Consider the following 5,160-nt stretch of genomic DNA (forward strand, 5'->3'; position numbering starts at 1 on the left):
GGTTCTGTATCTCCCTCTTTCTCTGCCCCTTCCTCGCTTGCTTGCATGCTCTCAATCTCTCTCTCTTGAAAATAAATAAAACAATGAGAAAAAAAAAAGGAAAGAAAGCTGTCCAGATTACCCAGTAAATTACAGTGCAGGGGCTTGTCCCAGGTTTCTTTTTGTTTTTGTTTTTCATCACACCATTGCTATGAATCTGACAAAGTAGCTTGTATAGAAAATTTTGTTGTAAAGGACTCATTGTAACCAGATCAACAGAGCACTCACTCCACACTCCCTAGGCAGAGTGTACTTCCTATACTTCATTTGAGATTTGGTCATGTAGCTTGTTTTGTCCGTTACCAAAGATTTAAAAAGCATTTGAACGAATAGGCTTGCTCTCTCACACTCCTGCCATTGCAGTTAAAGTATTTCTGAGCTGCCCATTGATCCCAGAGGGACAATGAGAGACACTTGGTGCAGAACTGCCTTAACCAAGGCCAGCCTGGACCAGCAAAACTGAATAAGCTACAGAAATGTTCTTTGCTGGATGCCACTGAGAAACAGGTTGCTGTTTGTTTTGCCACAAAAACTAACAGATAACTATCTGGGATACAGGAATAGATTTGTAATACCGAACTCTTCCTTGGAAAGGTACCTAAGATCAGGAGATTTTCTTTTTGTATTTTAAATTTTTTTAAGTCTATTTATTTATTTTTGAGAGAGACAGAGACAGCATGAACAGGGGAGGGGCAGAGAGAGGGAGAGAGAGAGAGAATCCCAAGCAGGTTCCACACGGTCAGCGCAGGCCTGAAGCGGGGCTCGAACCCACAAAACCATGAGATCATGACCTGAGCTGAAACTGAGTCGGATGCATAATCAACTGAGCCACCCAGGCACCCCATGAGATTTTCTTATTAATAATTTATATTTAGGGCCTGCTATGGCCTAAATGCTTGTGTCCCCCCAAATTCACATGTTGGAACTCCAATGCCCAATGTGCTGGTATTAGGAAGTGGGGCCTTTGGGAGGTGATTAGGCCATGAGAGTGGAGCCTCACTAATGGGATTAGTGTCCTTATAAAAGAGATCCCACAGAGGTCCCTAGCCCCTTCTACCATGTGAGGAAACAAGTCTGTAATCTGCAAGAGGGCATTTACCTGACCAGGCTGGACTTCCAGCCTCGAGACTGTGAGATACAAAATTCTGTTGTTTATAAGCCACTCAGCCTATGGTATTTTGTCACAGAAGCCTGAATGAACTAAAGCAGAGCCTAACGTTTTGAGTTTTGAATGAGGTCCATATCATTTATAACACAATCTCAATTTCATTCAACATTTTAGAAATATAGTTATATATTGTTGCCTTTAAACATCTGACCTGTAAAGCCAAAAAATATTTACTATCTTTACAGAAAAGACTTGCTCAATGATAATTTACCCCCTGGCTCTGGGAGGTGGGGGGTCACCCTCCCTGAACAAGAGGGAAGCTCATACGTTTGGAGATCTGCCATCAAGAAGGAAAGGGGATCAAATTTCAGTAGCAACCAATAGGGTCTACTGCAGGGAACCACAGCCACCCACTCTACCCGCCCATATTATCACGGTCCGGGACATGTGTGAGACACAGGACAAAGTCAGTATCAAATGCAGTGATTATACAATGGGAGAAAATGAAGTAGGTTGTGGAAAGGACCAGTTTTTCAACCATTCACTGGAGTTAAAAGGATAGTGAGGTGCCTGGCTGCCTCAGTCAGTAGAGCACGAGACTCTTGATCTCAGGATCATGAATTTAAGCCCCACAATGGCCATGGAGACTGCTTTAAGAAAAAGAAAAAAAGGGGAGTTATTATCTTGATAGGTTTTTTGTCATCTTTTAAAGAGCCAGAGACAATACAATTATACTTTATTCATCAATCCATTTATTCATCAAGTAGTTTTTTAAGGACCTATGGGAAACTATTCACTTCCTAGGGCTGTTGTAACACAGTTCCACAAACTAGGGGCCTTTAACAACAGAAATGTCTGGTCTCTGGGGCACCCAGATGGCTCAGTTGGTTGAGTGTCCAACTTCAGCTCAGGTCATGATCTCACAGTTCGTGGGTTCATGTCCCATGTCGGGCTTTGCGCTGACAGCAAGAAGCCTGCTTCGGATTCTCTCTCTCCCTCTCTCTCTCTGCTCCTCCCAGGCTCACTCATGCTCTCTCTCAAAATAAATAAAATAAATATTTAAAATTTTTTAAAAGAAATTAAGAATTTCAAAATGGTGACAGCAAAGCATTAAGCCAAACACAAAGCCCTTCTTAGCATGAGGCCTGTGTGAATCCTCTAAGGGGAAAATAGTACTAATGGGTATATTTTGAGTCAATTTAAGGTTTGTTTGCTTTTTCACTATTTTTCTGTGTTCCTTGCAAGGCATTTATGAAGCAGTTCATTCTCTCTACAGCAGGTGCATTCTTGGGTTAGGACCCTTCTTCTTTTTTTTTTTTTAATGTTTTATTTATTTTTGAGAGAGAGAGAGAGAGCTCGCGCGGGCGCGAGCGGGGGAGGGGCAGGGAGATTCAGAGACAATCTGAGGCAGGCTCCAGGCTCTGAGCTGTCAGCACAGAGCCCAACAAAGGGTCTGAACCCATGAGACGAAGCCAGATGCTTAACCAACTGAGCCACCCAGGAGCCCTGACTTAGGACCCTTCTAAGATCCAATCTCTCAAGGAGGAGATAGTTTAAGGAGATGGTAGCTATCCAAAAGGGAAAATCTTTTCTCCCCAGCTCCATAGAGTGTCTGAGTAACTTCATCAGAATACCGAAGAATCACTTTTCCTTTCCCTTCAGTTTTTGGGTCCTTGATTAGGATTTAAAACTCTTGGCATGGAGGTTTCTCTGCTCACCAGCTTGAGACGTTCTTATTAGCGTTTTCCAGCTTCTCCCTGTTTAACCGGGTTACTGTGGTCCAAAAGTCACCTTCTGCCTCATCCCCTGTATCAAAGGAAGTTCAAGAAAACACACAGGTTCCTGACCACTGGCGTCTAATCTCCTCTCCCCCCAGGTTACCCCACTTTGTTCATAGGACACCATCTGCCATCTTGAGGTCAAGACAGTCTTCAGAGTCACTTTGCACTATCATACCCACTTTCAAGACCTTGCCCAGGGGGAGTCCTATCCCTGAGCCCCACAGTGTGAACTCTTCAAGGATAGAGGTTGAATTGTTATATCCATCTTTGAATCTCTAGTATCCAGTAAGGTGCACACGTATGAAACATAATATGCTTTCCGCAAATGGTTATGGAATAAAGTTGATGAACTGACACAAGGGACCTTCAAAACATTTACAATTTTAACGACACAAAATCACTTACCTTGATGCAGATTTGTTTCTTTTCCGGCTCTTATTTAATGTATCTTCCTAATGGTTTCCTGACTAGGGACGAACGTTTCTGTGGTTGAGAACATACGCTGGTTTTTTGTTTTTCTTTTTGGCCAGAATACTTGTTCTCCAACTGGGCATATAGGCATTCAAATATCTCTTTGACTCCTGAAGTCTTCTAGAAATGTAAGAATTCGGGGGGGGGGGGGGCGGTGGGGAAGGAAATTTAGGGGAAATCCTCCCTTTCCTTAAAATCTTCATTTAACACACATGTAAACAGAATAATCTTGTAAAACCTTTTTAAAATCGAAAAGTAAGTTCTCTCTGACCATATTCTGGTCTTTACATTTCTAGGCTCAGTAGTTCTGCAGCAGGGCACCTGAGACAGTGTCCGGATTCAGCGTTCCATTCGGCAACACAGATCTTTGCCGCGCTTTCTCCCTCCGCCCTTTAGGCTTTGGAACACGATCCGCCCACTTCCGGCAGGGAGGTCTATAGCGCAGGCGCAACTCCACAGCCTCTCAACAACCCACGGGTCTAGGACTGATGTACGCGCATGTGCAAAAGGGGGCGGGCTGGTTAATAGCGCGGGAGAATCTGGCTCACCGAACTCACGCGACTGTCTCCGCCCACCTAAGTAGGCGGGCGGAGCCGACACCCCCCGCCCCACACGCCCAGGTTCAGGCAGCGCACGCGCACTTGAGTGAAGGAACGTGGCGAGGGAAGAAGAGTTTTAACGCATGCTCATTTAAATGTGGCATGAAGCTTTTTACGTCAGCTTCGTACACCTCCTCCTTTGCTGTCTTAACCCGCCTCTGACTTTTTAAAGGGCCAGAGCACTTTGTAAAAAAATTTTTTTTTTTCTTAATGTTTTTATTTTTAAGAGAGAGACAGAGCATGAGCAGCGAAGGGGCAGAGAGAGAGGGAGACACAGAATCGGAAGCAGGCTCCAGGCTTTGAGCCATCAGCACAGTGCCCGACGAGGAACTCGAACTCACAGACTGTGAGATCATGACCTGAGCCGAAGTCGCACGCTCGACCGACTGAGCCACCCAGGCGCCCCAGGGCCAGAGCACTTTTTCACCCAATCGCTTTTTTAAAAAGTTAAGCATTTATGGAGAGCCTAGTATGTGCTGGGCCCAACTTACATTGTCTCCTGTATGCATTTTCCAGTTTTTCCTTTTGCAATAATTACATTAGTTAGTATTTACATGTTTGAGTAAATTTCTTCCATTGTCCCAGTTGTGCTATTCCCTTGGAGGCAATTCTTCGAAATGAGAGGCAATGTGATGTTCTGGACAGGCCTTCCTAGGTCAAGAGGTCTGAGATTGAATCCTGGCTCAGCCACTTCCTTGGTCTTTTAACTCTGGATAGGTATCTAACTTGTGAACCTGAAGTTGATTTCTTTAAGTGAAGATAAGAATTCCTGCCTGTCTTAGAGGATTGTTGTGAAAAGTACTTTCTTTTTTTAAAGAATGTAACAAGTTCTATGCCTCACACCAGCTACCTGTTATATAAATAATGGTCATTAAGTGGAATCAGAAAATAGTTTTATAGTTTCTGTAAGATAATTCCAGATGGTTTTTCAAGAGCATTTACCTAATTGCCTGGATGGCTAGCAGTATGTAATGGTGCCTCTTTCCCCACAGTGCTGCCAATATCACAGTCTATCATTTTTACACATTTTTCCTAGTCTAGACAGTATGTAATGGTATGGCAGGATTATTTTAACTTTCATTTCTTTAATTGCTGGTGAGGCTGTGCATTTTTCTTTGAGATGATTTATTAGCTGTGTTTGTTTGCTGAACAAACCCTGTAA

General features: G+C 43.6%; 1 long non-coding RNA gene across 3 annotated transcripts; it reads right to left on the reverse strand.

The window, feature by feature from the left end:
- On the reverse strand, window positions 1–3,917 carry LOC109493174. 3 transcript variants are annotated; one of them, XR_002147247.3, is made up of 4 exons: window positions 3,638–3,915; window positions 3,334–3,519; window positions 2,866–2,953; window positions 1–64 (listed from the first exon to the last, which is right to left on the reverse strand). It is a non-coding gene; the product is annotated as an uncharacterized LOC109493174 (long non-coding RNA). The 3 variants fall into 3 exon arrangements; XR_002147248.3 differs by lacking the exon at window positions 1–64 and adding an exon at window positions 794–1,797 and having other exon boundaries at window positions 3,638–3,917; XR_002737172.2 differs by lacking the exon at window positions 1–64 and having other exon boundaries at window positions 1,877–2,953; window positions 3,638–3,889.
- Between the last annotated feature and the right edge of the window lie 1,243 nt (window positions 3,918–5,160).

The sequence above is a fragment of the Felis catus genome, chromosome D3 (assembly GCF_018350175.1).
Source record: "Felis catus isolate Fca126 chromosome D3, F.catus_Fca126_mat1.0, whole genome shotgun sequence".
NCBI lineage: Eukaryota > Metazoa > Chordata > Mammalia > Carnivora > Felidae > Felis > Felis catus.